The 25,219-nt window shown below is 37.2% G+C and overlaps 1 pseudogene; it reads right to left on the bottom strand.

Moving 5' to 3' along the window:
* Window positions 1-4,584: 4,584 nt before the first annotated feature.
* LOC118801078 overlaps window positions 4,585-25,219 on the bottom strand; it is a 44,146-nt pseudogene continuing 23,511 nt past the window's right edge.

The following is a 25,219-nucleotide window of genomic DNA, read 5'->3' as shown; positions in this document are numbered from 1 at the left end:
GACGTTAGATATGTGTTTGTGGACTCACTTCTATTCTAGTATAACAGGAACAATGACTTCATCTAATGAAACCTGAAACCAAATATTTATAGCAGACTGTTTTGATGGTAGACTGCTATTCAATTTAATTATAATCATACAGAGTATCTATTGTCCAGGTATAGAGTAGTGCTCCAATATGCTGGACAATTTTATTTAAAACTTCATTTTAATAGAAATAGAGAAATAGTAAAACAGAGGGGAAGAAAGGAAATCAACCCTTAAATGGCCTCAGCAATCGTCCCCACCTGAGAGACAATGGTCAGTGTAAGATCATATCAACTCTGGAGACACACACAGACAGCAGCACTCAGACAGTCGCACTATGCTTTACATAGTACATATTTTCCACCTGTCTTGTGGTGAAGTGCTAGAAAGGCCAGCAACCACAACTGCACACATGTGACCTATGATCCCTCAGACAGCACTGCATTAAAAACAGCCATGTCTCTGTGATGGAAATCACAACATGGGCTGGAGAACACTTTGACTAACCATTGTCAATAAACACTTTTCATCACTGCATCTGCAAATGCATGTTAAGACTATACTTTGCATAGCCGAAGCCATGGACTGATGCACAATGGAAACATGTATTGTAGTCTGCAGAATTTGCAACAAAATACTAATGTTAATAATCATTTTTTAAATGTCTTTGTTTATTCTTATGAATGCATGCATTTTTGATAAATTGCATCAATACAGTGTCTGAAGACGTTGCATATGTAAATTTCAAGTGGAAATATATACTGGAAATGTCTGAAATCTTTTCTCTAAATTATTCAGCGAAGGCAGAAAATTACATCAAGAATCTAGACATCACTTTTGACAGTGACCTCAGGTTGTATACATGCATACAGTTTTATTGTAGGCCTCATTCTGTTGAGCAGAAGAAAATAGTTGTTGTTTGTTGTGGATCTTTGGAATATCGGATGTTACTGAACAGGGATGTCAGTTCTGTGAAAACTGAACCATCCAATAAAGTGAAAATAGAACAAAAAAGGCTAAAAGTAGAACAAAAATCCTCTTAAACCCATGTGAGCAGATGGTGCTGTATTCCCATAGAAGTTCTGAAGTGCAGTTACCCGAATCTGGATCCTCAATCAAGCTATTTACCATGACTCCCAACAGAGACAGTCAACACAACTGATTATTCAATTTATTCATTCTATTTTTATTGAAACACTGACAAAACAGGACCTAAGTTTCTCAGAAAGTTTACAAAGAACAAATCACACTTCAGGTATGTTTATCATATTTCTGAGGAAAAAGACAAATACAATGAAGTATGATAAAAATACTATAAAACAATAAAAAGTGAAAAAATAAGACTGAATGTACAAAGTAAAAATAAATATTGAAAACCACTCAGTTATGGAATTTGTGAAAAAAAATTCTGGTGAAAAAAATGATTTCTTACAGTACAAAAAGCTTAACCAAGACAAATATCAAGGAAAGGAAGATCAAAGAGGAAACACACTTAATTGACAAATTAAAACTAACAAAGAAATGTAGGTATAAAGTGTAGAAGATGAATATATATCATAGTTCTGGCCTGAATAATTAGAATTAATTCGGTATTTCTTTCTCTATTCTTTTTTGTTCAGAAGCTTCATCTTTTCAAGTCAAAGAGACTGTAGCTTAATTAAGCATTAGAACATGAGAGAGAAATAACATCACGGCTGTGATTTGGTCATAGATCCTCCAAGCCGTGATGTTATTCGCAGTAACACACAACCTCAAGTGTTCTATTGCTTTTATACAACAGTTAAATAAATAAAGAAATAAATAAATAAGTTGGATTGTGAATGTGGCATTTATATGTTTTAATTTTAGTGATTCCTTCCGCCAAATTGTAGTTCCTTAACAAGCAGCTTGTTGCTACGTCAGAGTAATGAAGTCCGCTCATCGCTGCACAGTCTGCTGTAAACCTCACTTTTTGAAGTACTGACTGAGCCACAAAACTGCCGCAATATCAAGTTTAGCTCAGTTTTGTCAATTTTTGCTAGATCAATATTAACGTTGTTTTATTCCAGCCAGTCTGTAAAGCATCTTACAGACTATTTTATCTGGTGAATGGTATTCAGTTCACTTCTGGCTATTTCCAGGTTGTTTAGGTGTTCTGTCACAGCTGCCAACTGAAAAGCTTGCTCAGTGATAATGACAGTTTCAGAATTTAGTGTGGTCTCATCTTCAGTCTGACCAAATCGGCTGTCGGTCAAATGTGATCTTAAAAGTATCCATTTTCTGTTTGTGCAAAAAGTAAGAAGTAACAATGTTCAAATGGCTTGAGCATCTCCGACAGCTGTCAAAGTCGTTGCTTAGCAATGGCGTCTCAGCGGAGTGATAAAAAACGTGATGTTATGGTGAAATAACAACACAGTTAGAAGGCTTCTCAACCAATCAGCTTGCGTGGCCGGAACTAACTGTTGTATAAAATTAATTATATCACAAAAGGCCTTTAGATAGAACAGTTATTGTTAATGTAAAGAAAAATGTTAAAAAATAAAGAAATAATTCATAGCTGGTGTAGCTGAAAATATCATAAATATTGCCAGGCATCCATATCAACTCAACTAAGACTGTAACAAACTGCATTATATTCCATATTTTCAATCATTCATTCATTTGTTCACTCATTCATTCATTTATTTGTTTGCTTGTCTGTTTGTTTGACAGAGCCACTACAGATAAACACCATCACATACAATGCAGCACATGTAATGTATCCACTCTGCTCAGTGAGCTGCTTCAGGGGGATTTTAGCTCCTTTTCCTCTCAGAAGTGGATCTGTTCTGTCAGACGGACTAAAAGACTACTAGAACTGCACTGACTGACACACAGCATAGATGAACAGTTAGATGCTGAGCTGTTATTTACAGCCTCTTTTTCTGGCCTGTCAGATTGAGCAATCTCTAATTGAATGTTAAAACACATGATAATATATAGATAATGTAAAATCCTGGTATTCACTCAGCAAGATGCTTCAGCTTCCATCACTGGTTATGTTCTGTTCTCCTCATCAGGTTTAGCTGTGAAAAACACAATGATCAACATTTCACATCAGTCTTTCCTCAGATTTTACAGGCTTGTGAAGAAATGTCTGTTCCAGTGAAGCTGAAAGTGTCACTACATGATTTTTATACTGTTTTTAAACCCAACTTGCTCTTTACAGCTAGATTTTCCAGGTCAGGAGCTCAATCTGAAGCCACTGGCAGTGTGGATGATTAATTGTCCAGGAAACAGCCCTATGTTCCGCCGGGCCTGTGTTTCCTCACTGTAATGTTAGAATCAGCTTCATGGCTCCATGTTCTCTAATTTAAATTTTCATGTGAAATTGCTCTGTGCCCCCATGATGCCTCAATCATATTTCCTCAACATGAAATTAAGAGTAACGTCTGCCTCTAGGAGACTTACAGATGTGCATATTCTGATATTATATGTTCAGTAAATAAAATCTGACACTGGGTTTATGTAGATGCTGCTTCCCTTAAAACTGACTGAACAACTCAGTTAGCAACAGTGAGAATCTACTCAGTCAACAGTTTTAGTCAAAATTTTATTTGAACTAAAATATTTACAAAGTTGCAAAACCCTATCAAAGTCGGCTTTTGTGCTAACAGAGTAATCTTTGAGCACTTCCTCAATGACATCATCTATCCTCCATTTCAGTACTGTTTCTAACATGCTCTTGTCAACTTGCCTTCAGCGTTTCTCCTTACGCCATCTCAAGTTTACTTCATTCTGCTAACTCGCTAGTTAACCAGCTAAGAGCTACAAAAATAGTGACAACAAAATAAGCACCAGACTTCAATCAGACGAAGCTATTATTCTTAATGTTGATGTATTCCACTCTCTGACTGCTCAAAACCACTCTGTGTAGATAGCTATTTAGCTCACTGAGGCTAGCCTAGTTGGGGCAAAGTGCCTTCCTATTGACAAATTTGCTTGTTATTGTTCCCTGTATGACCTCTGATGACCCCATGATGTTAATCTTAGGCTTGACATTTCTGTAACAGAAGCCACATCCCAGTATTTTGTGCTTTGAGAGGGAAACTCCTTTAAATGCTTATGCAAAGAAGCAAATCCGCAAAAAGCAGCAACAGCCCCTTTCACCTTACAAAGGCGATAAAGAGTCATTAACCCTTTTTTGGCTACTTTTTAACACTGAATTAGGGTTGGCGATGCTTCAAAACACAAAAAAATTGAAGTAAAACGTTTCTCCAGCTCCCCTGTAGAATAGAAGGATATCTGCTTTTCTCAAGCACATAAAGCTCCAGTCCAGTTTAGCTTTGTTGGTACCAATGATAACGGTGGAGATTTGAGGTTTGTAGTGTTTTTGGTGGCCCTTTTTTTGTGTATTTATCTAGTGTGCACAGCATCACAGCAAAAATACAGGAAATCCTGTGAAAGACTGACGTTCAGTGTGTAGTGCTCTACATTTTTGAAAACTTGTTAAAAGCATGAGTTGTGTATTGTACACCCAGCTTAAGTGACGCACTACTGGCACTTTAAAGAAACACAAAGGAAGACAGAGTTCTTACCTCAAGCTCCGTAGCATTTTCATTCCAGCATGATGGACACCAGCAAATATGGAGACACTACCATTAAACTACTGAGCAGACTGAGCACTGAGACTGGAGCTCCTGAACTGGACAAACCTGATACACACACAGTATAATCAATGTAATGTAAATCAGAAACTACTACTGACTACATTTTAATTATATATAATTTAGATTATAGTATTATAATCATTAGAGTTTTCTGTTAAAGCAGCAGACCTCTGACTGAGACCAGCTCTTTGGTGACTCTCCTTTCTTTCCCCTAACAGGATTACAGCATTTAGTGAATGAATCTCCTGAGCTCCTACAGTATTCAGACTTTTTTTTGTTTGAAACTCTTTAAAAATAAAAAGGTGCCTAAGAGCTCTTTGAGTGATGTTGTAGTAAAACCACTTTCTAGTCTTAAAGAACCATGTTTGGAAAAGAGATTTGTGAACATGAAGAGCCTTTTACAGTTTTAATGAAACTTTAAATAATGTAAATTAAGGGATTCTCCTTGGATAAAATAAAGGTTCCTGAATGGTTCTAGGTTTGGATGTAAAGTGCTAGAAAATAATTCTTAATGGTGTATAGAACCTTTATATGTTACACAGAGGTTCTTTAAACTTACATTACATATAAGCCAATAGTATGACGTTTCCATCATTCAGTGAATCTCTTACTCACCAGTAACGTTTACCCAGAGTGCATCACTGTAGTGTGTGTAGTAGACTGGGTTTCCTCTGCCAGCTCTGCACCAGTACTGACCTCCATCAGAGAGACTAACTGAGCTGATGGTGTAGACGTTGGTGATGGTCTCTTTCTCAGAGTTCTGTGTGTGTTTGGACCAGTAAAACGTCCATCCAGCAGACTGATGGAGTTTAAATGGATTATATGGATTATTTGAACTGATGTGGAATTTAGACTGAAAACAGTTTGTCTTGAATGACCTTAATGCTCAATTATTTTATTTTATTAAAACAAATAATTAATAATTCCATTTTGTCACCAAGAAAATATTCATAACACTACCAGGACTTTACCGAACGTTTTCATGGTGAATGTTTCAGTAGTGATTTTACTCAAAAATATTTTCTACATGATTATTACGTGGTTAGCAAGCACAGCATTGAACAGCTGTACACACATACAATCATAATATTTTTCATTTAAATATAAAACAGTTTACTTAACTGCAGAAAATATGTGTTTCAGTAGTGATAATTCCTAATGTTACACACTGATTTTCAGATTTGGGGCACATTTACCCCAAAACAATGAGATCTAACTGCTCTCTCTGTGGTCATGAGAGAAAGGGATTCAGTCTCACTTCCTGCTCTAAAATGCAGGAGTGTGGCTAAAATAAGGACTCTGTGTTTCGTTAATGGCATGAAGATGAAGGACAACATTTTTGAATGAAGTTTTTTTTTATTTTAAAATTGATCAAATAGTTGTTTAAAAAAAGGGACAAAAATGAGAAAATATTGTCTACACAAGTGTAAATGTAGATATGAGGGTTTGGGACAGACAGCTCTCAATAGAAAGTCCCTCTAAATGTTGATTTGTAAATATTTATGTTATCTTGGATTAATTACTTTATCTTGAATTTTAATAGATGAAAACATAATCATTGTAAATATCTAAGGTCTGAATTTTTATTCATTTATTTATTTATTAATTTTACAATGGGACTGCAGTTTTGTAGAATTCATTTGGTGTAATTGTCCATTAATTCTCTGAAGATTTGTGACATTATTTTACAACTTTATACAATATTGTGAAATAATTTGCTAATATATTTGAAATAATTTTTTGAAAAGTGTAATATTAAAATAACACATTCATTCTGAAATCAAGTTATTGGTAGGAACAGAAAACATGTCATACCTCTCACTGTAATCCTGATGGGATCACTGTCCTCTGACTGATAGTTTAGCCTCGGTGCTCTACACCTAAACTCTGCTTCTCCTGGATTAGACACTGTTATACTGTATGTTTTCAGATGATGATTCTGTATATACTGAGAGTCTCTCTTCCAGTAAAAGTTCCAGTCAGTAGACTGATACGGCGGATCACAGCTCAGAGTAACTGTGTCTCCAGTATAGACTGAGCTCTGAGGATCCAAACTCAGTCTGGGTTTACCTGTTGATATAAAAGGATGAAGTCAGCAGAGCTGCTTTACTCTTTATAATATAAGAAGTAGATTATCATCCTAATCACATGATTTGAGACTAATGAGTTTAATGTTTCTATGTTCTATGAATGTGTTTTTTCTTTAACTTCTGATTTTGTCTCTTCTTTAAGAGCCCATTTATATCTTTGATTAATTATGCATTGACAACATTTGCTCAAACTACAATTTGTAGTTGTTTTAAATAGAAAATGTGTTATTGCTCATGATTTTACATATATGGAACACCAATCTACAGGAGTATAATGAGGATTAAGATTTCAGAGAGGTTAATTTAGCAGAAATGTGACAGACTTCACACAGTGAGTAACCCACACTGCTAAATATGGGCAGAATACCAAGTTCTGATTTCTCCTTTATGCTTTTTTCACAATTCATTACTGATTTAAGTATTCATTCCTTATCTGATCTGTCCAAGTTCTGAAACATTCACTCCCTGTTGCTCAAGTTTACAAACTTTACAGTGAACAAAATCAAACACATTTTTCACCAACTATATTGCCACCAGCTGATAAGATGAGCTACATGCACTGAAACCTATACATTTGGAAGTTATTTTTCTTCCACCATTCATAATTCCAGAAATCTCTACTTTCTATTTCACATGTCAGAGTGACTCTCTCTCTGATGAACACATGATCAGCTGGCTGGACTTTCACTGTAGCTTTTGGTCAAAGATGTTATATACTGCTGTAATGTATACATGAAGAGCTTCATTGCAAAATGCTGTATGTTCTATGTATCTATTTTGGATGTAACAAGTTTTAAAATGAATAACAACTGACTTTGATGGAAAACATTATTTATTTTTTATATCTATTATAATATAGGTGGTATTAAAAATAATATGACATTGAAATTTCTTGCATGTGTAAAGACCACACTGAATAATGTTTATCATGAAAAGAAACTAAATTCTGAAGTTTTGTAGTAAAACTCTTCAAATATATTTTATATACATACATGGAGCACTGTGGAAATTTCTTTCCCTCCTTTCTTCCATAAACAGCTGCTCGTCTTTCTTAAGCTACTTTCACTCCAGTGTTACAGTTTAACTTTATTCAGTTAATTATTTATTTAGTATTTCAGTTGAGAGAAAATTCTTTATCAAGTTTCAATATTTAATAGGAATCTAAGGCTATTGTTGTCACCTGCGTTTTATCAGGACTTAGATTATCCTTCAACTCTGCATGTTCCTTTGCTCTTCAAAACTTAACATAAATGATCACACCAGTGGTGTAGCCATAAATACATTTTGCGTGGGCCTGTGAAAAAGATGGTGGGCCCAATTTGGTAGATACAATTTACAAAAGCACCATGTCTTGCAATATAATGACATCAGGCTATAGCTTATTGCTAACAGTTGTACCCTGCCTACTCCCCTGCATTCACTCTATAGTGATACATAACAATAGCAAGACTGAGTGCACATCAACCATAAACATATCTAACACGTCACATATCTAACACTTCACAACCAGCAGTACCTTTCCCTATGAAGCATGCATCTGTTCATCACAGGCACAATTTCTACCAAACAAAGATGCCATATTGAGTTAAAATCAGTCATACAACTGAGATGTACAAAGATGTAGAGAAACAACATGGCAAATTTAAACTTAAATATCCTAGGCTAAAGCATGCTGCCTTAGCAAGCATGAAAAGATGCTTATGTCTTGCTTTTGATAACTGCTTGCAGTAAAGTAGAATTTTGTTTGACATTTTGACACAGACTATTTTAGCTTTTGTAGTTGAAGAGCATTGAAAGTACAAAATGAACAAAAATGTTTAAATATAAAATATTTTTGTATTGTTTTAAATAGGTAGAAAACATCACACTGTGTTGTGCTGATAATGAACTGGCTCAAAGCAATGATGTATAGCAAGTTGCGAGTTGCAAAGATTTATAAACTTGTAGCCTAATTACATTTATGTAATTGATAGGAAAAGACCAATTTTTAGGGGGCACGCTCCCCTACCGCCACGCCTAGAAGTACCAGTTTCATCTGTCGAGGCTGTGAAGTGATTGATTATTCCTGAGCAGAGCTGAACTTCATGTGAATTAATCTGGCTAAAGCGATGCATTCACCCATTTAAGAGGCAGATGGTGTTTGTGTGCTTTGTATCTGCAGCTCAACATGAAACATTTGCTCCACTTTTCAGATGTTCTCATGCGACATGGAAGACCACCAGCAAAAGCTAATATAACTGGTCACAAGCTCTTTATCATCCAAAATTTAAAACCAGGGCAGGAAATGATTGGTTGGGCATTAATAAACTATAATGAGGGATGTTGACTGCATGTGTTAACCAGTGACCTAAATCTTAAGTTAAACCTTATCAACATTTTGGAAAATATTAGTTTACTGATACAAGCTATGTCGACTTTCAGTTTACTCAAAAAAGTTCACATCCCTCTCTTGTCGTGTCAGAGCAGTGTAAATGCAGCATTATTGTGATAGCAGTTGCATTTCTGTTTCAACGAGATGAGGTCGTCCCCCATGGGTTTTGCTAGGCCTAATTTAGGGGGCTGTAACCCCTCCTAAATGTTATTTAGCCACCACTTCCTAAGTAAAGGTACATTACTAGTCCAAACACTTTATACTTTTTTCCCATTCACAGTGTCCTGTTATGGCAGGGCACAACCTGGGGGAGGCGCTGCTGCCGCTCTAATGCAGTGCTGCCTCTGCTGTACTACCTATCATATGAGACCTTATAGGTTGTAAGCCAATCATGTCAGATCTGGGGGTGGGTCTCTGTTTATGCACTGCAAAGTAATCAGTAACTGAGCTGAAGACAGGATTTTGGCCAAAAGCTTACTAAAATAAACATTAGACCTTATTCAAAATCTATAATATACAGAGTGGAACAGTGTAAACACAGTAAATTTGTCCACCTTCATTATGATATTTGTGGTAAATTGTGGTCAGTATAGCTGGATATCTTTTTTTTTACTTGGTTGCTTAACTCTAGCTAGATAACTTTAGCTAACTTTGGGTCTGTAAAGAAGTAAAGAAAAGAGGCTAGGCTAACACTAGCATTAGCTAACTAGCTAACAAGCCAACTAGTTTAATCTCACTTTATAGTGAGTGCTTGAATGGGAACGAATAAGAGGGACAGAAATAATGTTAGTGATAGCTTTTTATATTCTTTGTAGATTTCTCTTCTGACACCAATGACACCAGTATTTGTCATATACTGTTGTTTACAGTAAGTTAATGTCAGTGAAAAGGTCGAGGCTGAAGCTGCTTCCTGTTCTCCAGATTCTTGTTTGAATTTTCTGCTGTGAAGCACCAGAATGAAACTGCTTCAGCATTTAAGGTGGAAAATTAAAACAAGAAGCTGATTCAGCTTTGAGTGAAAAGATCAGGACAACATAGATTTATATCCTTCAATTTCTCAACCTGTAGATAGCAGCAAATAGTAGAGGTAGCAGCTCTGTCGAAGGTCAGTGAGATGAGAAGATTTTTACGAGTAAAAAAAAGTAATAAAAAGAACAATAAAATTGATTGAGCATTATTTATAAATTAATAAAAGGAATATATTACTAAACACAGGAAGAGAGGGAGAGAAAGAAGCTGAAGGAGACTCACAGGACTGAAGGAGCAGATCTGATGGAGGTTAGTGATGTAGAAGAAAGTGAGGGAGAGCTGTATAAGCTTTCAGTTAAAATTAATACTGAATTTAATTGAACTGGGAAAATATAATATTTGTCACTGTGACCATAAAATTCACATAGCTTATTAAACATGGCTACAGAGCAAAATCACACTCTTTCTGATTGCACCAACCGAGACTCAACTGATATATAATCTGTGTGTTTGAATAATATATTTAGGACTTTGCAGCTGATCTAAGAGAGGAGAGACAGCATTGCTGCTTCAGCACCTTTGCTTAATCTGTGTCTGTTATAAGTGGATGGATGTAGTGTTTGTTATATTAGCTCTGTGTTTAATACAAACTATGAAGAGACAGATCTGCTGTGTGCCACTTTGACCAAATAACCATTTTTTTTGAAATACTTAACACGGCTGTTGTACTTGATGTTTTGGGGCCATTAAAAAATCTTTTTAGGGACCCTGCACCCAGACCCCTGTAGTACATGCTTAGCCCCTCTATCCATGAATCTCTAGTGACGCCCCTGTTGCCTACTTTGTTATCCTGCGCTGGCAGAGAAGACCAAATTAATCTGTCTTCTCAGTTTGTGAGCATAATAACTCTACAGTGTCATTTTTCCAGACTCTAGGATGATCTCTGTGGATTTCCTGCATGTTAACAACTTTCTATTAGTAGGATTTATTATTGAAATTACAACAACACCTACACATTTTGCTCTGATAATGCTGCCTCAGAGGTTTGTTTGTAAAACTGTTACCATCAGTCTAAGCTGATTTTCTATAACCTGTTAGTGAATCTGTCATTGTGTCTTTTGGAAGCAAATCTTTATGCCACCAAATGTAGATTCACATGCAGATTTAGCTATCAGTGTTACAAGTAGTCTTAACCAATTTCTAACATACCTTTCTCATTTATATCATAGTTATAGCCTACAGAGTTGCTTATTTGTACATCTTAACAAAAAGTCACAGTCGGTCTGGGTAGTGTAGCCTCTTGTAGAGCTAAACATAGTGGCCGATAAGTCTATGAGCAAACCACCTCTAAGGCCAGTAGAGAATCAGTCGCATTACTGCTGCTTGGATCATTTTGTAAAACAAGGTTGTCCACAAAGCGACTACACTCAACCAAAAACAACATTTACAAAACATCCTGTCCTCCTAGCTAGTTTTAATGTTTGTGTATTAAATGTGAAGAATAAGATGAAAGTGTGCATTAAAGTGAATGAAATACTGCAGTAGAATCATGTAATGATTCACCTTGAGTTTGTCCACAGTGGATGAGCACAATCAGCACTAAAGTAGGAGAGAAACAGAGAACATGATGCATTATTGTGAAGTATTATCTGGTATCACAGGTAGAAAGAATAAGTCTGAAAAGGCTGTGTACAGCTAGAGAATCAGATCAAATCACACAGTGTGAGTAAGAATCAACATGAACATCATGTAAAAGCGCACTATTCACCACAACTACTATCACTATCACATGATAAGAATATAGAAAAAAATCTATGTACATGTTTCAAAAGACACAAATAAATAAAACATTGAAAATCTACAGTTAAAAACACAGGCCTGTTTTTAGCTCAAGAATAAATCAAAAAGGTTTAAAGAGAACACGGTTTTTGGTCACTTTCTCGTGTTTCACAGTCACATCATCTGCTATGTTTGACAGACATCTCAAGATTCCTCAAGATTCCTCAAGATTCACACTTAACAAACAATAAAGATTTTTTAGAAGTTTTTGTATGACATTCATGACCTTTTTATTAAAAAAAATATTTACTGAGTGTAAGTGATAGAATTCACAACTAGAGTGGCTGCAGCTAAATAAAGTTGGACATTAAGAGGAGAACATTGTCATATGCAAAAATTTCAATACTGCTGCTAAGTGTAAATAAATGAACACGTCCTCTGTAAAGAACACAGTTAAATACACTGTAAAAAGGTCCTAATTTTACAGAAAATAACCCTAAGTTTTTACAGTAGTTTTTCTTTCTGTTTTTTTTTAATTGTATACAAAACTCAACAATATATGTACATTTACAGCTCAACTGTTATTTTATGGATCATGACAGTAATGAAAAATTAAATTTATTTCTTTTTTTTACAGAAATATGACTGTATTATTTATACAGTAGTTTTCTGCTTTTTAAAGTACATTAAAATTTCTGTAAAAAGACAATAATTATCTTATATATTACAAATATGTAGCACATTATATAAAGGTTTTTGTCCATACTAACAATTTAATGTTTTTTCTTTGTTCTTTTAAGGTAAATCTTATTAGTTTTATATTTTTGTGTACTTTCACATTCAAACTCGGTAATCCTGGATACAAATTTAGCAAACATATTGTGTAGTCTTTTTAAAGATAATGCTTTTTTGCACTACTCTTAAGGTCACTGTGAGTTTAAGCACATATATGCCAATAAATCTGACAAAAGTAAAATGAGTAAAGGCAAAGTCAGGAAAACAAGGCATTGCAATAGTCTAGGGAGGAAGTAGTAGAAGCAGGAATGATAAGCTTTAAGTCCTTTAGAGCAGCAACATGCTTAAGCTTCAGAGAGCAGTGAAGCAGAAACCCTTTGCCATATGTGATTTAGTGTGAACTTATTAGTTTAAGTTTCTGCTTGTTGATGGTAAAACGCGATTACCAGTGAGCACATTGCTGAAAAAACAATGATTATTTCACAAGGAAAGGCTAAGACTGGGTTATTATTCATAAATGATAATATAGCTTTAAATAATTTCCATGTATTGCATTAAACTGGAATAGGAATTATCTGCTGTTCAAAATTGAAAAGGTACCCAGTTTAAAGCTGAACCCAGGTCCTTCTTGCTGTGAGGTGACGGTGCTGACCACTGAACCATCAGGCCACAGCAGGCACTAATACATGTGCCACTCAAGTACAACATTATTACAGTGTTGAAATAAATGATAATGCATGCAGTATCACACTGCACCATAGCTGTTGAATTGACCTTGCTGGTCAGACCACTGCAGTCGACACTTTGGACCTGGCCGGCCCAGAACCAGGCAAGAGTAAAGACACGAAGAGGAGGAAACGGCTTTGTGACAGATTTACTTCTCTATGCATTTAAATAAAAGTCTGAAGACAAATGTTGTAACTTACATGAAATTATGGCAATGTTGGCAAAAAAGTATTACTGTGGTCAGAGGCTTAAGACTAAACTAAACGACTGTGTAACTCTGCAACACTGTCATTGTCATTGTCATGTGTCAGTTGGCATTTTGGCCTAAGAGTGGTTCTAAAGGAAAGTTCAATAATTTGTTCAAATCCATGAGGGTCATTCTGTGAACTGTAACGTCTCCACGATGTCAAACCAGCCATTAGCTTTTCATATAGGCCTACATACAGTATGTCACTTTGCTCTGTACGTGGTTTGTAGCAGTGGTGGCTGTAGGATTGTAGGCTTGCTGTCGGTTGCTCATTTTGGTTCTTGTGCAGGAAATGGCAGTGAAACTTTTTTTATGTTTGGGTGTTTGATTCTGTTTGAAGAACCACTTCTAAACACAGGGTCTATACTTCTCTGTGCTTGTGTTGAGGCTAACTGAGGAAATACTGCTACTACTACTAGTACTATTAAACCTTTTAATGTTCTAACCAAGAAAAAAGCAATGGACTTTCATATTTTGTATTTTTTATTTGTTTGGGGGCAATAATAAAAACAATTGGTGCTTTTTTTTTCATTTTTTTTTTTGACCCCAGAAATTTAAAAATATTCATGTCTACCAAACGGTTGAGATGGCACTTTGTGGCACATATAGTGACTCAAAATGTGCTCTACCAAATGGTTGAGCAGAACATTAAAGGGTTAAGCCTATAGGTATTAAAAAAAACTTTATCACACATTACTGTTTTTTTTATTCATACACTGCAATGAAAACATTATTTCACCAATTATTTAAATGAAACAGTCTACAAATAAACTAAATACACATATTTCGTTACTTTATTTTTAAATTAAAATTGACTAAAACACATATGCCAGTCTAGGCCACAGCTTTGAGGTTGGTTTACATCCGTTTAATTTCAGTACATTTAAATATTCTGTTTGCAAAAAGATTTGCTACTATCTTAAAATATTGCCCCAAATTTCAATAATTTCATTTCTATACTATTAAAAAAGAAGACTTTATATCCAGAAGTGCAAATTGAGCACGTAGTCACTGTAGCTCAACGTATTCACTCACTACATTGTGTTAATGCTGTGGAAAAGAGGTGGTTCCTGGTTCAAATTTGACATTTAGCCTTTTTGTATTTTGGGAGTCACTCACAGGAACCATAATGCTATATACACTGTTAGTTCTTAAGATGTATTTATAAATACATATTAGGTATGAATGCAGTATATTCTTAATATCTTCATATATAAGGTGGTACGTTAGATAATTTGACCACGACTTAATCATCTCGTTCCCACGTGTTAATTCTGTCTTGATTTTTTTCCCCTGTTGTATGTATTTGAACGAGGACCAGAGCCTTTTTTCAAGCAATATTTGGTTCGTTTATTATATTAAAAGTTACATGTACAATATGTGTCAAGATACTAGGTATAACTAGATTTTCAGGATATCTCAAGCTAGCAGTGAAATTACACCATGTGTTATTTACAAATTAGGGGTAAAATTGCTGCATGTCATGTAATTAGAGAGATTAATCATTTACTAAAATATGCACTTTCACTAAATCTGTGCAATAACAGTGAAAGCAATAGTTTCATGAAGGTGGCGCTGTACAAACTTTAGAACTGACAAAATGATGTTATGATTCCAATGTAATGATTAAGGACCAAGATGGGTCTTTGATTTATTGATTTGGTCAGACTCTGATTCTGCACGTAGAACACCTACTACTGATGTTGAAATAGCATATCAAAGTGCATCCTTGATGTCTGATGTCTAGAGCCATTAATATGTAGCTTAATGAAGCTCTATATGTTTTCAGAGGGACTCGGACAAGGTTTACATGTCAGAACGTGTGCTTTAAAATTGATCGTCTGATGGGCGGCTACATGTTCACCTTATCTAAGTCCCATGAGATGTTATTTCAACATCAGCATATGCATTCTACCTGCAGTTGATTCAGAATCTAAATATATCTAAAGATAAATCATGACAAGTACATCAGTAAATTAGCTCTTTAATATTCCTAATATTATTGGCAAAAATTAACAGCAGCTAACATCTGATTTTGATTGAATTTGAGCTGATGGTGGTGAATAGCTAAGCTACAGTTGTGTTTCTCACAAGCCTTGAAAAGACAGACTTCCGCTTGTCCACTTCTCTGACCGGTCAGTGATTATGTGTTTGTATTTATGTTCAGATCTGTCATTAGTGATGTGGAGAAGGACATTCAAGTGCACAATTGGGGATTTATACAATGAGGATGATGCTGGGTTATGGGACACTGCCATTGTGCCATTGTAAGGCCAACAGTCTTAAAAATACATTCATTGTGGTATTTGGGCTCCTTTATGCCCTTGTTTTCAGCTTTCAGACAACTTGAAATACACCTTGAGTTTGAATGAGTTGAAGAATTTGGATGGACACAAGCTAAACAGAAAAATTTAAGGTTAAGATGTTCACATGTGGTGGAAAGTAAGTTTTAGTTGTCTTCATGCTGATATTTAAAATGGCATTTTAAAGGAGTTCGTTTTGCACTACACTTAATTTAAACTGAATGTTGACCATCAACTAATGACATTCAGTCAATAGTTGGTAAAAGTTGCATTCCTTGTCATACATCATCAGAATGACATCATTTAATATTTTGTCTGCTTAATTTGAATAATTGACAGGTTGTTCAAGTTGTGACTTTTGGTCAATTATGCCTTATGTACTTCTAAAGTGGTTTATTTGGTGGGGGCACAAACTTGGCACATTTTTTGAGTAAGTAAAATAGATGTGGAACTTTGTCACTGCTTAATTGTTATTGTTGATGCCAATAAATGTACCTGAAGCAGATTTTCTCACTTGTGTTTATAAATAAGTAGAACAAAGGAATTTAATAGAGATGATATATTCTGTGTCTGTCCGCTCAGTCTTAGCAAAAAGGCAAATGCAGCCAAAAATCTGTAAAATAGCAGTTTTTATCTGCAGAACTTTTAATGGCTTTACTTAGTTGAAGGTGTTTGATCAAAGTCATTTAAGAAACATCTGTAAAATAACAGTTTTTATCTGCAGAACCATTTGTGCTATCACTTTATTGAAGATTTCTGCTGACAATAATTTAGGAAAAAGATGCAAAATATCTTTCTCTGCAGAACTTTTAGTGGCTTTACTTTGTTGAAGGTGTTTGATCGCAGTAATTTAAGAAACACCTGTAATATGAGTTTTTATCAGTAGAACTTTTTGTGCAGTTTATTGAAGGTTTTTGATCACAATAATTTAGGACAAATCTGTGAAATAACAGTTTTTATCTGCAGAATCTATTGAAATTTTTCATAAAATGATTGTTTTTGGACTTTTTTTAATTAGAATATTTTACTTTAATTTTATGGTTTCTATTTGGCAGCTTCTGCTGCCAATTATTTGACCCTTTTTTACTTTTGTTTTGTTTTTTTTTCTTTTTTATAGTGTATGGCACTTAATCTTCTGCACATTTGAATGCATATTGTTTATTTATTTGTAGAGTTTAATATATTGGAAAATATAAACATACAATATAAAATATGCCATAATCTTGCACAGGCCACATCCTGTGTTTTATGTTTTTCCAACATGTTAAATTCAGCAAATAAACAGTAACTGTGCATTAAAATGGGCAGAAGTGTGTTCTGTGTAAAGGATGTGTCCCTCATTTAAAAAATTTAAAAATTTAACTAAATATAATTTTACTGTTGAGAGCTAATTGGGTGAAAGTTCAGCTTCAACACAATTAATGTTTATATTAATGAAATATATATATAAAATATATTTATAGAGTTTGTGTTTGCTGTTGTAATTTGTATCAAAAATCAATCTGCTTTCTAAATATTACAGCTCAGCCTGTTATTACTGACCCCACCTACAGGTAGAAGTACAGACACTTTTGGCTGAGTTGTTCACAAACACTAAGAGCTCAAAACAAAGTCTACATTTTAATTTGTAGCAGAGATTCATATGTTGCTTGTACAAAATATCCTGTCAGGTTGTGACAGATTCTCCTCTATACCAACATTAATCTTATAACAAATTCATTTCTTTGTTAAATAGAAATAGAAAATGCAATGTGGACACCACAGCATCTAAAAAGTCTAGATACACTCTTTCTCTAGTTAATTCTCAAGTTTCTCACAACAAGACCAGAAAGGAGCTCAGGAATTTTTCATCATCAAAGGACCTCAAACTAAAACTCTCAATACTCTGACATTAACAGCTTTTAAAGCAGTTGAATTACAATTACTTTATCAACAACTTCATACAGCAGCACTGAATCTAATGAAGATTATAAAGAGAAGCTTTACTCACAGAGAGCGTCACAGAGAGTGAACTGAGCGCCATGCTGTCCCAGTAATGACTGACTGACTATGGTGTGTTACACATTTCCTGTGTTCTTACGCTCAATGTACAGGTCTGAGAGAGAGAGAGAGAGAGAGAGAGAGAGAGAGAGAGAGAGAGAGAGAGAGGGAGAGGGAGAGAGAGAGAGAGAGGGAGAGAGGGAGGTGGGGGTGGAAATTTAGTTGAAAAAAAGTCAGTGACTTGTGCATTTGTCAAAACTGTATGATCTCTAATTAACTACGTAACTCCTTTTAAACACTGAAGGTTAGATTGACAGTTAAAGTTAAATACAGAGCTGTGGTACTGTTTTTAGACAGATTATAACTGGATGAAATGTTCTATCAAAAATCTTTCTAAACTCGTACAGCAGCTGAGAGAAACTGTTTAATGAAAGAAACAGAACTGACACATTAGAGGGTCATCACAAGGGTCAAGAGGGTCGTCCTCATTAAAGGCCTTTCAGGGGCATCTTCACTCTGAAATAGAGTCCTTAAATGCTTTTTGTCTGAATATGAGGACAAGAAGTCTCAGTATAGCAAGTTTTATAGAGCTGTCACTGCTTCCATATGTGAAGAAAATAAAAATAGTTGAGAAAATTGACAAAAAATAAAAGACAGTAAAATACAGCTCTTAGCAGACAATTTAATTCTATTTAGATTTAAAAGCCGTATGAAGTAAGTGTGTTTTAAGATTCTTTTAAAAAATAGGTTTTTCGGTAGAGAATTCAAGACCTTAAAACCTGATCTCTTCAGCTGCATCAGTGAATTTCTTTGATGACCTGATTGACCTTGCTGGACCATAGCTATGTATTTTACTATGAATGCCATGAGCGCATTTTAAAAAAATGAATAAAATGATTGAAGTTATAAAAGATACAGGTAGCCAGTTAAGGGATATGAGGGCCATTTTAATGTGATCTCTCATTCGGGTGTGTCTGATGTTTCTGGCAGCAGCATTCTGAACTCTGCATTCAGAGCTCTTCAGTAGGCCGGACAAGAGAGAGCTGTGGTAATCCAGTCTAGCTGAGACAGAGCCTGCAAACATCACTCTCAGCAGTGAAGAGGATGCTACTGACCTGGGAGATAATGCAGAGGTGATAATGTGCTGTTTTGCACTGCTGTGGTTCTTAAAGCTGACATCAATGTCAAAACACTGTTGATGTAGATTTCCAACATTTCACAGAGAAAGAGTCTAAAAAAGGTTTAGTTTTTTTGGAGTCTCATTTCAGAATTCTCTTTGTATTTCTTTTGTAGGAAGTTTAGAGGCAGCCACATGTAGCTGGATGTTGTCAGCAAACACACACATTTTCTAAACTGCTTATCCTTCTGGGTCACAGAGGGAGCTGGAGCTTATCCCAGCAGTCATTGGGCAGAAGGCAGGAAAAACCCTGGACAGGTCGCCAGTACATCGCAGGGCAGACACACAGACATATACACACACACACACACACATTCACACCTAGGGTCAATTTAGCATGTCCAGTTGGCCTGACTGCATGTCTAGGGCTGTGGGAGGAAACCCACACAGACACGGGGAGAACAGCACACAGAAGGATCCCGGCCGTTCAGCCAGGAGTCAAACCCAGGCCCTTCCCTCTGTGAGGGGACAGCGCTACCCACTGCGCAGTTATTCATTAATTACACCCACAAGGAGAAGAATACACATTAAATTATGAAGGATCCAGAATTGAACCTTGTGGACACCATAAGATGCTGTCTGAGTGTCCAGTGCAATGTAGTAGTCAATACCACGTCATTCAACTCTGAGCCAGTCTAGCACTGAGCCAGAGATGTGAGCACAGTTCTGCAACCATTCAAGTAAAATGCCATTACCATAGACAGCGGTTTCTAAGGCAGCACTTACATGTAGGAGAACCAAGATAGTATCCTGAGGGCTATGTCAATAATTTTGTCAAGAAATGGGATGTCGGAGAGAGGTCTGAAAATACCAAGCACCGAGCACTACTACCAATGACCAGAGTGGTCAAGGTAATTTTCTCCAGCACTCTGAGGCATTAGTTCTATGCTGGTGGGCTAAGCAAAGTGAGTTTAGAATCCACCCAGCAGCGCAAACAGAGACCACAGTGACCTTTAGCCAGTTTTACAGACATATATGTGAATAAATTATGTTTTAGTGATTAATTGACAATATTTAGGACATCCACCAGCAATTTTGCTTCAGAAGTTAAAAATAATTTGGGTGAGATGGTTTAAGAGAGGTTAAGTCATCTATCTATAGTGGAAAAAGAAGTCTTGGTTTTGTCAATTAGGCCTGAGAAGTAATAATTCCTGCCAAACTTCACTTCATTATCAATGTTTTTGAAAGTGTGGTTTAATCTGGTGAACTGTGACTTTAGAGCAGGGTGGGGGTCCTGGAGGGCTGGATTCCTGCACAGTTGGTGATTTTCCTGCTTAAACACACCTGATTCAACTAATCAGTCAATCACCAGGTTTAGTTGGAGCTCTAGAGCAGAACAAACACCAAACTGTGCTGAACTCTGGGCCTCAGTTCTGCTCTCCTGCTGTAGAGCTTCAGCCAAAGGTTATATTAAATATGACCACATTAGCATGGATGGGTTTCAGTTCCTCATTCGTTGATGATGTCATCATCACTAGAACAGAAGTCAGACCACAAACACACATTTAACTCCGCTCTGCTCTCAGCACTCAGATGTATTCTGGGTGTGAGTTTGGCTGATGAAGTGCACAACAGTTCTACTAATAGATTATAGATATGTGAGCTCCTATAGTTTTCTGTGTCTGTCTGTGTGAGTGAGATATTATAAAAGAGTGTTCACTCGTCAATACATCGTGCTGCTGAATAAAACAGCTTTTTGAGAAATGAAAGCTCATGAACACCTCATTATGAACACCTCATTGCAGTTCAGTTCTGTTGACTTGATGAATATCTGTTCATTTGTTATACAGATTTAAAGGTGATAGTAAGCTGGTGCCTGTTCACTGCTGACCAAGGTGTGAGCGAGGTTCTTTCTCCAGCCAATGTAAAGGCCTTTACACTCAGAGTGATTTTTTTTTTTGGAAGTCAATAAATGAAGTAGAACAGATGATGAACTGATGATAGCTTGCATATTTATTTTTTTATAATTATATCAAAATATTAAGAATAATGTTCTTTGGTAGTCGTTTATAAGTTAAAAGCACAAAATTGCAGCAGCAAGCCCTTTTTTATTATTATGGCCATGAAATGCTAGTTGCACCCATTTAGTCAATCACAACAGTCATAGCAATTGTCTCTTAATACGGTAATGAAAATGTATACAAATACACTGCTCAAAAAAATAAAGGGAACACTCAAATAACACATTCTAGATCTGAATGAATGAAATATTCTCATTGAATACTTTGTTCTGTACAAAGTTGAATGTGCTGACACAAAATCACACAAAAATCATCAATGGAAATCAAATTTATTAACCAATGGAGGCCTGGATTTGGAGTCACACACAAAATTAAAGTGGAAAAACACACTACAGGCTGATCCAACTTTGATGTAATGTCCTTAAAACAAGTCAAAATGAGGCTCAGTATTGTGTGTGGCCTCCATGTGCCTGTATGACCTCCCTACAACGCCTGGGCATGCTCCTGATGAGGTGGCGGATGGTCTCCTGAGGGATCTCCTCCCGGACCTGGACTAAAGCATCCGCCAACTCCTGGACAGTCTGTGGTGCAACGTGACGTTGGTGGATGGAGCGAGACATGATGTCCCAGATGTGCTCAATCGGATTCAGGTCTGGGGAACAGGCGGGCCAGTCCATAGCTTCAATGCCTTCATCTTGCAGGAACTGCTGACACACTCCAGCCACATGAGGTCTAGCATTGTCCTGCATTAGGAGGAACCCAGGGCCAACCGCACCAGCATATGGTCTCACAAGGGGTCTGAGGATCTCATCTCGGTACCTTATGGCAGTCAGGCTACCTCTGGCGAGCACATGGAGGGCTGTGCGGCCCTCCAAAGAAATGCCACCCCACACCATTACTGACCCACTGCCAAACCGGTCATGCTGAAGGATGTTGCAGACAGCAGATCGCTCTCCACATCGTCTCCAGACTCTGTCACGTCTGTCACATGTGCTCAGTGTGAACCTGCTTTCATCTGTGAAGAGCACAGGGCGCCAGTGGCGAATTTGCCAATCCTGGTGTTCTCTGGCAGATTGTACTGAATCTGAAAAAAATAAGTGTGAATGAGAGGAACGTTCAGTCCACCACTGAGGACAAAGACACCAAAGCAGAGAGACTCAGCATTATAGCTGTGCTTAGATTTTATCAAAGGACATGAGCCCATAATTTGGATATCAGTATTGTTATAAATATATGAAGAAAAGACTATCATGTAATAAATGTGTCTTTATAGCTTTGCATAAAGGATGTAATAATTGTGAGTTAAAAAAAAACCCAAAAACATCATTAGGTTTCAGGTCCTCATTTGGTTGATGTTATCATTACTGCTATTTTACTAGAATAGAAATCAGACCACAAACACATCTCTAACTCCTCTCTGTTCTCAGGCCTCTGAGACTAAATGTGGCTCAAAGTGCACAAACATTTTACTCACAGTCTACAGAAACAGGATCAGTGAGATGTTCCCACAGTTTTGTGTCTGTTTGTGTGTGTGAGGTTTTCTGTCCTCTACTAAATAATCAGCTAAACAACTATTTACATAACATTGTAAATTGTAAATCTGGAGGATCTTCAGACTGGAGAACATGATTTATAATGACTTGCATATACTCTGTTTATCAGTCAACTTGCAAAGTGACCACTAATGTAAAGAGAATGTACATTTTTATTGATTTTTTATTGAGTAGTAAGTTTTATTGCGACTTTCCTTCTTTTATCCATGTGTAATCATTACTGACATTTTTTATAGGTTACCATTGAATTGTCAACTGAAACTAGAGATGCCACATTTTCTTTTTCTAGTACTGATTTTGAAACCTGATATCTGATATTTTTTCCTAAAACTACAAAGCTTTAAAATGAGTGACTTTTAACTGACTTTTAACATCTAGGCTATTATGCTCAAAGTACTCAAATGCTCTACCAGCCCACAGGAAGAAATATACAAGTAACAATATTGCATCACACAGTGTGAGTGTGCTTTTCATACCAGACTTTTTGTATTTATCTATTTTCCCTTCAAATCAACATACAAGTTAGGAAGAAAGTGCCTCAATGCTATTTTAAAATTGTTGTGTAGACACAGAAAAAATGCACACAGTTTTTAATAATGTACTACACACAGCATTATCTATCTACTGTAATTATCTGGTTTCTGATCTACACCGATGTGCCAAAACATTATAACCTACATTATAACTAACATGATGGTTGGTTGTCTTTGTGCTGACAGAACAACTCAGACCTGCCAAGGCATGATCTCTCCAATACATCTGAAGGTGCCCTGTGGTATCTGGCACCAATACGTTAGCAGGAGATCATGTAAGTCCTATAAATTGCAAGGTAGACTGGACCTGTTGTTCCAGCACATCCCACAGATACTTGATTGGATTGAGATCTGGAGAGTTTGGAGGCCAGGGCATCACCTTGAAATGTTCAAGTTATTCAAATCACTCCCGATCAGTGTGTGCAGTCTAGCGGGATGCATTATTCAGCTGAAAGAGGCCACTGCAATCATGAAATACTGTTACACTAAAAGGCTGTACCTGGTCTGCAGTAATGTTTAGGTTGGTGGCATGTGTCAAACTTCTACCCATAATGAATGTTTGGACCCAGAGTTTCCCAGCAGAACATTGCCTAGAACATCACACGCCCTCAACTGGCTTGTGTTCTTCCCACAGTGTTTTATTGTTCCCAGGCCCAGTTGTGATGCTCACGTGTGTACTGTAGGCACTTGATGGACAAGGGTTAGCACAGACATTCTGACTGGTCTGCAGCTACGGAACTCCATATGCAGCAGTGTTGTGACACATTCCTTATTTCTCCTGTAACCATCATTAAACTTTTCTGTGAGTTGTGTCACAGTAGCCCTTCTGTCAGTTCTGACCAGGCGTTGCCCTCTTCGTTGCCCTTGCACATAGATAGGGTGCCTAACAGCCTGTCACTGGTTCATGGTTTGTCCCACCTGAGACCTCTGTCGGGATTGACTTACACCCCACAAGTCTTTTCGGAGATGATCTGACCCAGTTAAATGGTCATAACAATTTGATCCTTCTTAAAGTGTCAAGCTTACCCCAACTTTTATCATGGGGAGCCAGGACTGTGGAGGAACTTTATCGATGAGTGCCTCTGCGATTTGGCCTACTTTGAGGAGTCGTTCCAGTCTGAGGATTTCAAAGTGGCCTTCGTAATGTTGTTGCTGTGAGGATCTGCCTTAGACTGGGTGGCTCATATGTGGGCCTCGCATTGTGAGGTGGCTTACTCATTAGAAACGTTCTGGAGCCTCTTTCAGTCTGCCTTTGGCCCACTACCAGAAGAGGAGGAGGTTCCCCAAAGAATTTTTAGGGGAGGGCTAAAAGGATATCTCTCCAGTCCCTGTGTCAGTGGGCCGATCTGGACACAGTGAAGAGTCCCTTAAGGCAGAGGAGGGTTTTGAGGCTTCACTCAGTGCTATGGAGGACACTGGCCCATCGATGCCTGCCTCTAGCCATCTCTCCTGGGGTGACATCCACAACTGGAGCCACTCCATTTCTTGTGCCTGCACCCTGGGCAGCTTCATTTCTTGTGCCTGCGCCCTGGGCGGCTCCAGTTCTTGTGCCTGCGCCCCAGGTGGCTCCTGGTCCAATCCTCTAGTCTCCTCCAGTGCTGTTTTCCTGTGGGGCTCCTGTGCCAGCTCTCTGCACTGATCCACTGCCAGCTTCCTGAGCTGCTCCTCCTATAGTACTGGTTTCTTGTGCAGCTCCTGTGCTGGCTCTCTGTGCTGATCTGGTGCTGGTTTCCAGAGCTACTGCTCCCCCATGTTGTGGTCTCCTGTGCAGCTCCTGTGTCAGCTACCTGTCGTGTTCCAGTACCAGCTTCCCAAGCTGCTCTGTGTCCTGTTCCTGTGCCTGCTCCTGGTCCTGACCAGTGCTGGCTCCACATGCAGCTACTCATCTGCTGTCAGGTTCTGAAGCTGCTCCATTGCCAGCTTTTAGGATTGCTCCTCCTGCACTGGCTCCCACAGCTGCTCCAGTGCTGGCTTTTAGAATAAATCTTCCAGAGCCAGTTTCCCAGTGCCTGGCTCAGCCTCTGGGGAGACTTGACTTGGACTCTCCCTGGCTCTGCCCACTCTCCTCTACCACACACCTGGAGTTCCAAGAACATTTAGACTGCTACTTAAACCCCTTTGTTTTCACAGAGTTTGTTAA

The sequence above is a fragment of the Colossoma macropomum genome, unplaced genomic scaffold (genome assembly GCF_904425465.1).
Source record: "Colossoma macropomum unplaced genomic scaffold, Colossoma_macropomum, whole genome shotgun sequence".
Lineage (NCBI taxonomy): Eukaryota > Metazoa > Chordata > Actinopteri > Characiformes > Serrasalmidae > Colossoma > Colossoma macropomum.
Note: the sequence above shows the minus strand (reverse complement) of the source record. Positions and strands in the feature narration are given on the sequence as shown.